Genomic DNA, 12,373 nt, shown 5'->3' with positions numbered 1-12,373 from the left:
GCATTTAATATCTTTGTATTTATCATGACACAGATTATATATATCGAAACAAATATATATTTTATGCGTATAAGAAATAGTAACGGATCTTTTACATATTTGGTCAGTGTAATTGTAATGAGAGATACATTGATTAAGAAAAAAAAGATATAGATTGACGAAAGACGAAGAGATTTTTATTATTTCGTTAACATGTATCCATTAAGCAAAGCATATGTTATTCATCAAAATTCTTCTATAATATCGTGGCAGTCTTCGATAGTAATTTCAATTCCTCTCATAAAATTAATTTGCCTTATACACGATTTATACATTGCAAGTTGTATCGCAGCAACAAGAAATAAAAATTATAAATTCTCATTTTCTTGTTCAACGATCTTTATTCTTACAAAGACGATATAATTATTTCTTTAATAATACGTAGATTCAAATATACCTCTCATCGCACTTTAAATTTTGCGCTAATTTAAATCTAATTTGCCACTTGTCAGATTGAAAACGTGAAGTAATAAATGAATCGTCGAGTAATTTAAATATAAAAATCCGTGATACACACACATATATATATAGTAAAATATATTTCATACTAATAAATTTAAGATTCAAAAAAATAGAATAGAATATTCCGGATTTACTCGAAAATATGTTAAATTATATTCGATAATGTGTATTTTAAATATTTCATATTCATAAAAGTTTGACAATAAATATTATATATTAGAAAGAGAGAGAGAGAGAAAGAGAGAGATGCCAAACAATATTCGACCGTAATGTTTGTTTTTGCGTCATATAACGCGCTATTATTGACATGCCATGGCCTTGTTGTCATTCGTGCTGTGAGACTCAAACGAACAGGTAGTGACGTGATCCGCTTTATTGTTTGCATTATCTTCCAAAGTATATTCATGAAAATTATCAAGAGATGCTAAATGTTACAATTATTAATTTGCACGATTAATTAATTCCCGCGATAAGCGATCTATTATTAAAATCGCTTTTCTATTTTTTATGAGAGTTATAAAAGTATTGTCGTCTCATATTTTCTAAGGTACAATCACGAAAAGTAGATGTCAAACATGATCATTCGCTGTGATTATTACAATTAGCGATTATCAAATCGCACGATTAATTAATTCCGATACACGATCATATAAAATGAGAATAAAAATATCGTGGCAATGATTATTTTTCGAAGTGTTTTTTATAGAATATATTTGTTTGAAATAGAAATTGAAACGATACGAATATAAAAATTTTTTATAAATTATTATTTTACCTCGAAACTTACGAGCAATTTGTTACGCGCTTATAACGAAAAATGATTTTATTTATTAATAGTACGCAAACTTTTTGAGTTGAGAACGTATTATGTTTGTGATATCGAATAGTTATTGTGTATTTTCTAGTTATCTATCGCGTCTTAACTAGCCATTAGCCTGATTCACATATCACGCAATATCAGAATAAAGTTGCGAACATTTTCGTGTTTTTCGATCATTAACAAACCATTGAGGTTGCAGTAGCTCCAAATATAGCATTTAATTAATGTAAACAGTTTTTATATTGATCCTATTTTTAATACTAATTTTCATTAATTTATTTATTCATTAACTACTACTATAAATTCGATGATTGTATATCATTATAATTTGTTAAGTCATGTATTTCGCGAGATTTATTCGATTGAAATCTATTGCGCAAAAAATAGATTTCTTTCTACCAATATTGCAGTTTGAAAATATTTATTTTTAATTTTAACTTGTATATTTATTTATTTATATGTATTTATTTACGCAAAATAATATAATTGCTCTAAAATGTAGTCTTAAAATGTATATTATAAATGTCAACAACAAAATTCGTCAGTATTGCACCGAATAATAAAATATTTTCCGGTCACAATGTATAAAATACGCGTCTCTCTCACATTCATGATTATATTCAGGAGTGTCATGCAAAGTGTCGTAATCGTTTGTTAATTAGTGCGTATATGACTGTAATTAATCGTATTTTCGCGAGTGTTTTGTGAGTGCTATCAAGAATTAGCAAGCATAGAGAAAACACGAGGAAACATCAGAGAAACCATTATCGTAAGTAATTTATAATTTAATTTATTAACTTGTAAAATTCATGAATATATTCTACTTATATATTATAGCATGTTAAATATTTTGTCAGTAAAATTAATTGTCAGTGTTTGATTTATTATATTTTTTAATATTTTTAATGAGGTTATATAATAATTATACATATTTTATTTCATGCATTAAATTTTTCATTAATTTAAATTGCAATCTAATAGCAATTTAATCATCATTTTTAAACTAAAACACGAAGTAATACGATTCGCAAGATCGAATATTTTAGATAACAAAAAACCATGATGAGTTTTTATCTATTTATTATTTAATTTTACACTGTTAGTGATGGAATATTAATTCTATTGCACAAAGAAATATTAATTGCAGAATACATAGATCACTTGAAACTTATAAATTTTTTAAATACGAAAAATTTGTGTACATTTTCTATATTTTTACAATAATTATAAAAACGTTTAATTCGGTTGTTGTCTTCGACAAAAATGATACAAATTAAATTGCCAGAATTTATTCAGAGCAGTTTAGAAAATAAAATAAAATGATTAGATATTTACATTTTTATTAAAACAAATTATATAAAATCTTTTTAAAAAAAATATACGTAAAAAACGTAAAATTTCAGATACTTTTACGTAAAGAACGTAAAAGTATCTGAAATTTTCGTTCGCATGTGTACCTAATTGCTTAAAAAGTAGCACTCTTTAAAATACATCATAATAAAGAAAAAGTAATTTATCGAAAGTTAAGAAAAGAAGTATCTATCCCAGAATACATCGAATCTCTCATACACACTTATGGTTAAAAATTCTCGAACATTATCGGCTTCTCGCACATTACCATCGAGTATCGTTTTTCGATCGATTCATTGCAACACTATATTGGAATACATAGATCGGACCACTGTAGATTGGAATATATAGTTATTGTTCTGTGTCACAGCAAACACCTTCGGTAACAGTCAGTCATCGAGATAAAACAGCTCGCGTTACGTGGAAAGGATTCTAATCCCGTCTGTAAGCTTCATTGCGACACCAAGATGGATTGCAGCGCTGATGATGTAACTTTCTAAGCCACAATGAATCCATATACACAGACAAATATCTTGCTCATCAATTTTCTCTTCTTCAGAAATCTAGTAGATTTAATAGAAAAATTTTTAAATACTTATTTTTATGAACTTTTAGAAATCTAGTGGATTTAATACAAAAACTTTTAAATACTTATTTTTATGAACTTTTAGAAATCTAGTGGATTTAATAGAAAAATTTTTAAATACTTATTTTTATGCGATATAAACACTTATCCCAAAATGTTATTTTTTATAAATGTGTTTTGTAGAGTCTTGTACAATAAATAATTAAGAGCAATCTTTAATTAAAGAAGTACTTGTATATCTAAAATAAGGAAGATTAATATCATTTAACAGGTACATTTAACTGATTGTCTGATAATCTCAAGTGCAATGTACGATAATGAGAGAAATCATTAGGCGGTAAAAGTGAATTTTGCGGATGTGATGAATAGGTCAAACGAATTAAAACCGAATTAAACGGATAAATTAAAGAAAGATCTTTTGAGAGCTCATTAGCGTCGCTTTATTGTCTGTTAAATTGGATTCGACATGGCAAAGAAAGATAATGTACTGGATAAAATGTATAATTATTCATTTAGAAATTCTTTAGACGTACTATTCTTTTTAATTTTAATAATATAATTTCCACTTCTTAATATATAATATTAAAACTATTTGCGATTCTGCATTTGAATTTTCTATTAATTTTCTTTCTATTAATCTTATGTATTAATTATTAAAAAAATTACTAAATTATAATTATTTACATATAATAACATCAAAAAATCACACAAAAAATGATTTAATTACTTTCTAATATTTATTTTTGTTATAAATCTTCTTTTCCGTCCGTGTTTCCGATATAAAATTTAAAACTTTTTATTTAGATTTAAAAAGATATTTATGTTAATGTTTGTCGTTAATTTATGTTAATATTGTTAATGTTTAAATATACTAAAATATGTTAAAAGTTAAACTTTCTACCATAACCTTTCACTTGACAAGGAAATTAAATTGCATTTAATAATATGGCATAAAATTATTTGCATTGCGTAAACCGCGTTTAAAGATATTTATCTTAAAAATAGATCTTTTGAAAAATACGTATCTAGGAGGTATAATTCATAAGAGGGTGGATACATAAGGATAGAACGCTCTTGAACAATCGTGAGAGAAAGGAGATGACCCATGCAAGGAAAGCTAACAGATGCGAAAGAGTAAATTTCTAGTTACTGAATTAAAACTGAAACGAATTGAATAAAATCTTATTTTATCACGCTTGGATTTGCACAAATCGATAGAAATGCAATTGGTAAATTTCACAAGCCGCAATTACAATCTAACAGAAATTGTTTGCAAAAGTTCTTTGGTAAATTTTTTTACACAAAAGTACATAAAATTTTATATATTAAAATTATTTATTATGAATTTATAAAATTTAAAGATATTTATTTTTTATTTATCCAGTCTTTTACACATAATTTTAAAAACATTAATTAGGATTTCCAATTGGTTTCCTAATTTTTTATATTATAATTAACTTCTATTATAAATCAAATTATAATTAAAAACTAAATTAGTGTAGTATATAATATAATAAAATAAGAGCACTAGATTATTTTAGAATAAATATTATAGAATAAGTAAATAAGTAAATATATATATATATATATATATATATATATATATATAAAAGCATTTTAACGATTACAAATAATCTTAAATTTTTGTAAGAGATCATAATAATTAAGTAGAAAAAGAGATTTAGAATATTAAATAAAAAGATGGCATTTTAAAATATTTTTGTGTTACTTATTTTAATGTTAATTAGAAGTTTAAAAAAATACTTTCTAATTTAATTTTCTATACATTTTAAATAACATATGCCACAGTGCGGTTATGTTTCGTAATTAAAATATTGTTATAAAACACAGTTAGAAAACAAATAACCACAAACAAATACAATAATAATAAAAATATTTTTTTTATTTAATATTCATATACATATTTTATATTGTAAAAGCCTTGTAACTCTTTTAACTTTTATTTTAACTTTTATTTTAATTGCTAAAAAATAAAAAACGAGATCAAAAATTTGATAACATTTTTTTTAAATAAAAAAATTAATGAGAAATAAAGAAAAATATTATAACTAATATTTTTGACATTTATAAAATTAATAACACATATATTTGTAATATTGAGCCAGTTATACTAGAAATTATTGAGATTTTCCCCAAAGATTTTACCAAACACACATGGTAAACAACATAAAGAAGATTTACAACTGCATATTAATTAAAACACTCGAGATTTCATTCTCACGAAGACGGTATATATACTTAGTGCGGGCTCTCATTTCCGACTAGATATCTCGAACTTAATAAGCAGACAAGCGGAAAGGAGCGCGTTGGCGCCGGTTAAGTCAACGTGCACGATCGCGACTGTAACTTTTATTAGCTTATAGTTGTTTCATAAATTTGCCGATGTCGATACTCGATCGAGAAAGGAAATCTGCTTATGCTATCGATCTCGAAGCGAGGAAGAAAAGACCAAGAAGAGAATTGAAGTTATTATTATACTCGAGGATCCTTGACAATGTAAAATGGAGAAAGTTTCTCCAACAACCAACACATCTCTCACAATTAATGGCTATTTCCTCAGCGATATATCTTCAAAATTTATGAATTGTGATCTACAATTCAGCAGAACATTTCGTGGAAACTCGCATCATTAAGAAAGAATTACTTAATATCTTCAAATTTTATACTCAATATCTGAAGAAATAACATTTATATCAAAGCAATATTAAATGGCTAAATAAATTAGACGGCTATTTAAATATTATTTAATGAATTTGCAATTTAAATATTATTATAAATTGCAATTTAAATATTATTTAATTAATATGCACACTTTAAGTATTATTTAATTAATGTATGCAATTAGAAAGCGGAAAGTGAAAATATATACTTTGATATTCTCGAAGCAATATATATGAAATATCTGCCTCCATTCAAAGTTTCATATTTCTCGGCCTTCAATTTGTGACAATTTGTGTGAGCTAGTAGTAAGCTTCCGACACATCCTCTCGACAGAAATTATCACGACAAGGTGATCTTCGATCCGATAATGCGTTGCCGCGCTCGAGAAGAGAGTGTCTTTTAATTAAAGCCGCCGCATCCGCGATGGAAAATATTTATCAAAATGCATGGATCGTTTCGCGTTTCCTTGTATATTCGATTTCCATCACGGATAGGCAACGACTGGAAGCGACTAGTTAACTCGCGACGATCTCTCGCACAACTTCTTCCTCTCTTTTTCTCTCTCATTTACAAAAACACATCCCAACACATGCGCTATACCAGATACCTCGCATAAAGCACGTAATAATACATTGCAATATGCAAACCGAGCTACGTGAGATGTCGATTTCTTTGGCTGTAATTGCAACATCTGCGAATCATTTCACAGAAAATTGCAGGATGCGACTCTCGACGATTCCGGGTCGGAATTGTCTTTGTTTCCCGCATTTGCACTTATAACTGACAATGGAGTCAGGATTGAATATTAATCATTTTGAAGAAATAAAATTTTTCAAGCGATACGTTTGGCAAGAATTTAATTATCATTTATGATAATAAAGTACATATGAATAGTTACAAATTTTAATGCCAAAAAAATAAACTAAAAATTCTAATCATCCGTACAATTTTTGAAAATGAATATTAACAATTTATAAAAAAATAATAAATAAATAATATTGATATTAATAATGTACATTAATGAAAAGTAAATAATATTAAGTAAAAAAATTTATCTTTTATTCAGATATCAATCGTAATTTTAACGTTAAACATGTTACAAATTTGAACAATATTTACGTGTATTTTTTTTAATTTCCGAATTAAATTTTTACTTCAAATTTGTATTTTATAAATGGCACAGAAATGCGAAAATTGTCCAAGAATTGTGCGTTAACTTCCGCTCGCTACATCGAATTCTTTCATGGCACATCGTCTGAACAAAATTGCGGATGTTTGCTACGTTAAGTATTAATCTTAAGCGATTCCACGGTTGGTGAAATATAATTAGCGGTCTGTGTGTGATGTCTTTAAAAATGTTGACTCCTTTGTGACTTTATTCTTGCGTGCTTAATTTCAATGATCTTGACCTCCCTCAGAAAGAGAACGAGATCGCTAAAGATTATGCTAAACCGGCTTCGTCGCATCATTTACATTGATACGACGCAATCAAATATAGAAAAGCAGATATCCTATATAAAGTATGTCATAACCAACAAAAAATATGCCATTTATAAATATATCTAAAAGATATCACGATTTCACTAGCTTTCGAAATTATAATTTTAATAAAAGAGTATATATATATATATATATATATATATATATATATATATATATGTATATGCACACATACATATGCAATTTTCTTATATACATACATAACCGAGGACACATAATATTCTTGATAATATAAATATACATTTCATATAATTAGATATATTAATATAATTATATATGATATAACTATTAATAACCATTCTGCCATGTATCGATAAAGAAAAGAATGTATCTTTATCAGAGAGAGACACAATAGATTATAACATAATAATTATAACGAATTCAATTGAATGCATCACTATACACATATGCATATTGACGAATGTATACAAATTTATAATAGTACAAGTAATTAAAAGATAATTAATATTATTTTAAATAATATTATTTAAATTTAATATTATTATATTATAATAAATATATACTTGTTATTGTTATTATTTAATATTATTTAAAGTAATAACAGTAACAAGTATATATTTATTATTGTTATTTAATATAAATAAGTATTATATTATTCATAATTAATAATATTATAAATTATTAATTATGAATAATATAATACTAATAATATAATAATAATAATAATAATGTGTAAATAATAAGAGAGAGAGAGAGAGATTGTTATATTGTTTTAATTATTTATAAAATTGTAAATTTGTAGACAACAGTTTCAACATGTGATAATATGTGTACCATAACTAACACATCCAACCAAAAGCGCCATTAGATTAGTCGGCCCTCTCTGCTTTGGTCGCTAGAGGGCAACAACGATAAAACGTTTCTCGTAATAGAAATCAGTCATTTACAGTATATATGTGACATAGGAAACTGCAGAAATTTAAGATCATACTTCACAGGATCAGTTCTGTAGTATTCGATCTTATTCTCCCCCCTAACACGGGAATAAGCGGTAATCACGATGATGAGGAGCTACAGTCCTCTTCCTTGAGCGTGAGAACGACACGAGTTCTCGACTTTGTTTCGAGATCTCTGTCATCGATGATCGTTCATCCTTTGCACTTAGTGTAAAGGGGATGGGGAGACGGGCTTTCTGAGTGTGGTTATACCTATATAATAAAATTCTAAAAATAAATCTCGAGGTGTATTGACAAGTAAGATCGATTATTAAAATTCTTATTTAAATTTTATATTTTCTGGATGTACGATAATTACAGAGTTAAAAATAATAATTACGTTTCAAATTCAAACAAGATTTTTAAGAAGTTTTATTAAATCCCAAGGAAGTGATCAAATTATAATTAATTTAATTTCAAAAACATGAAAAGTTTAATTTTGTAATTTAAAAAAACTTTCGCCAGGAAAATTAATTTGTCTTCGATTCTTCGCGTTATGGAAGTGAAAGAACTTCATTTCGTTTACAGAGGTTCACCACCTCGTCGCGATTTATGGCTCGTATTGTTGCGCGGTGGCGTTAAATTTCTCGTAGGCAGATAAATCGTCTAGCGCGATCATTTCATATTCATTAATATTCTATGGTAGTAAAGACAATGACCCGCTTAACCGGCGATAGCAGAATTGATGTCAATACCATGATGATAGGTCGTCGTAAAGGAAGGCCGGAAAGTGACACTAGGACTATGAACGCGTTATGATAATTCGTATTTTTCTTATTGCGTATTTAGACTCAATGTCTCATTCTTATTAATGCTTACGTTAAACCCGACCGTCGCGATAAACAAGAATAACTCTGAAATAATTGTATTAAATGTGATGCTTATGATTAATAAAAAATGTAAGTGAGGCAAATCTTAATTGCCAATTAGCTTTTGAATCAATTTGAAATTAACATATGATAAACAATGTATGATTATATAATAATAATATAAATTATATAATAATATATAATAATAATGTATGATAAACAATATATGATTTTTTTATTCTTATTCTTCATATTTATTTTTTTCTGAATATCAATTCTTATAATTTCCAAGAGTACGTCGAATTTTTTAATATTAGTAATTTTCTAAGAAATTGAAATATAAACAATGTATGAATTATTTAAACAATTTAAACAGAGAATATAACTTACTTATACGTTATAATTTTCTAAAGCGTAAATAGAGAGAGTGAATTAAAATAAAAAAAAGATAAAGCGACGTGCATACCATGCTTGTTTGATATGCATCAATTACATGATAATAAATTTCTAATTTATTAATTATGATCAACTATATAAATGTAAATATTTTAAAGTATATTAATCTTATTATTTGACAAATGTTACTTCTCGTGATACTCAATCAAGAAACTCAGTTCTACATCAATAATTATCTTAATATAGCAATAAAAATTCGAATAACTCTGTATCCATAATTATCTTAATAAAATTATAGATATGTAATAAATACACGAATGACATTTCTTATGTCATTCAGGTATAAATTAAATTGTCATGAATAAATCAGATAAGTTAATTTCTAGTCGGTTTCGACAGTTATTTTCGCAAAACTAATAACAAGATTTTTAGGCATTCTTGCTTTCTTTTCTCACGAACTTGGAGAGAACTAGTTTCTCAGCTCGCAAGTTATCTACAGATACAGTTTTAGAAAAAAAGAAATAGATTTGAAGATATTTAAAGCAGTATAATATTTCATTCCAATAAATCATTTTTGCAAAAAAAATCACAAATTGCAAAAGTATCGTTGCTATAATATTATCATTATCCTAGATATAAAATAGAATTAAAAAACTTCAATAGAATTATAATAGCATTTGAAGTCTTCCTGTTATAACTTGTATTAAGAAACTGTAACAATAGAAATTAATTCAATTGCTTATTACAAGCCGCAATTAATTTTTGATTTGTGAGAATCACGAAAACGATAATTCACTGATTTCCTCGTTTCACTAAGCATTCTCCTGCTGTGGTAAATCCGGAAGAATATTTCGCAATCCATGACTTCCCGATTTCTTAGTGCTCGACGTTTCTTCGCGATCGGTATTTTGCTCACAGTTGTTGCTCACAGTTTTAAATCGTATGTGACGTAGAAACGTAACATTTTATCATGCATTCTTATCATTTTAATGATATTGCGCATACACGATTGCGAAAACAGGAAAACCGTATTTATAAATATGTTGAGGTAGCTAATATAAGCACTTAAAATATCGTCATTATTAATGTTTTGAAGAAAAATATCTACAATTGGTTGCAAAAAAGGATTAAATATAAAAAAATGCTCGATAAATAGTTATATTTATAGCTATGATTTTTTAATTAAAACACAAAAAGAAAGAAAAAGCATTATAAAAAGAGATGGTTTTATAAAAATTAGCAAAATGTTCTAGAAATAGAGAGAAAGAGAGGTATCTCTACTACTAAAATAAATTGATTTAAAACAGTTACAATTTACATCTATAAGTTCGTATTCAAAAGAGTTATTAAATATTTATTAAATATTTTCAATTATTGTTATTATTTGGTTTTTAATATTTCAACTTTATCATTTAAAGCTTCTCTTTTTTTATAAAATTTATCAAGTGAATTTTCAAAATATATAACTTGTTTACTTCGAAGTGTATTAAAATTGATCGGCAATTTAATCATGTTATTTTATTTCTTTTGTACCATCAATCTTAAACTTGACAATCTATTACAAGATATATTTTCTACTTTTTGATAGAATTATAATTTTATATTCGCGATTAAAAAACTTTGATTAGATTTATATATTTTCTTCAATTTATCATCACACATACTTACAATCACTTTGTTTTATATAACTAATATAATTTACATAAAACTTTAAAGATTAATCAAATGTTTTTATATATTGTAAAGTCTGTTTGTAACATTCTTCGTTATAGCACAATTCTGAGAATTTGCTTTCTCAGTTGCCGAAACTTTTAGAAAAAACTTAAACGACAATAAATCAAACAAAAGGAAAGAAAGAATGTGTCATGGTTGTAATTATTTCGGAACAAAAGTGAGTTCAAGTAACTGTACGATTCTCTCCAGAACTGTGGAGATATTCGAGACAGTCGAGAAAATTAGGGAGAGAAGGCAATAATAAACCACCGGAACTCTCGAGCGTACTGCGTGTGCACGCAGTGGCCTAGTTATTACCACTGATGACACTGACGACACTTTAACCGGGTCAGCTAGTGCACAATGGACCGTTGCGCTTTATTCGCCAACATGCATGTATACATTTCGTGATCCGATACACACACTAAGATGTACATCGCGCATTTTAATATCGATCATATTGGTATTTATACCACAACCTTGATAATGAAGAGATAAGAGCGAATAATCTCGACTCTGATATAATTTTAAAAACATGGCCATATATCTTATAATTGTATTAAAAGAAGACAAATTTTAAATCTATTGTTGTATTTATAAATTTTATTATGCTTTTTTATTTTTTACGTTCAATTTTACTAAGTTTCTTTTTTCTAATTTTTCCTTGATTTTATCAAATGTAAAGTTAAAATGCAAAACTTAAATGAAACGTACGTTAATTTAGAAATATAAAGTATCAGAAGATTATTTTATATCATGTTCTCATAATTTTCACGTAAAATTAATCTTATAATTATAGTTATAAGTTTATGTCTCATTCAAATCTTTATTTATTTCATTATTTTAGAAATTAATTATTTTATAAATTAATTAATTAATTATATAAATTTTTCATATTTTCTCGAAACTTGTTTTACACGAAACAAAAATTCGAATTATATATCTGTAAAGATACAATGCACCATCATATCGTTGTTCGACGTGGAAATAATTTTTTTAAAGCGCGAATATACATATATATATAATACCATCACTCACCTTCGCCTTGTCACGCGCTACT

At 26.5% G+C, this 12,373-nt stretch overlaps 1 protein-coding gene and 1 non-coding gene across 2 annotated transcripts in view; one reads left to right on the top strand and one right to left on the bottom strand.

Moving 5' to 3' along the window:
- The window catches only part of LOC145972409 (uncharacterized), a 45,493-nt gene extending 33,120 nt beyond the window's left edge, over positions 1 to 12,373 (bottom strand). Inside the window, exon 1 of the mRNA XM_083100985.1 lies at positions 12,352 to 12,373. The gene's annotated coding sequence lies outside the window, so the exon portion shown is untranslated. The remainder of the gene's footprint in view (positions 1 to 12,351) is intronic.
- Positions 8,382 to 8,599, top strand: LOC145972590 (small nucleolar RNA U3). The gene has a single exon (XR_014439226.1). It is a non-coding gene; the product is annotated as a small nucleolar RNA U3 (small nucleolar RNA).

The sequence above is a fragment of the Camponotus vicinus genome, unplaced genomic scaffold (genome assembly GCF_025532165.1).
Source record: "Camponotus vicinus isolate PSW18456_S1 unplaced genomic scaffold, iyCamVici1.0 SCAF_5, whole genome shotgun sequence".
In the NCBI taxonomy this organism is placed as follows: Eukaryota; Metazoa; Arthropoda; class Insecta; order Hymenoptera; family Formicidae; genus Camponotus; species Camponotus vicinus.
This window is presented reverse-complemented; position numbering and strand designations above follow the sequence as displayed.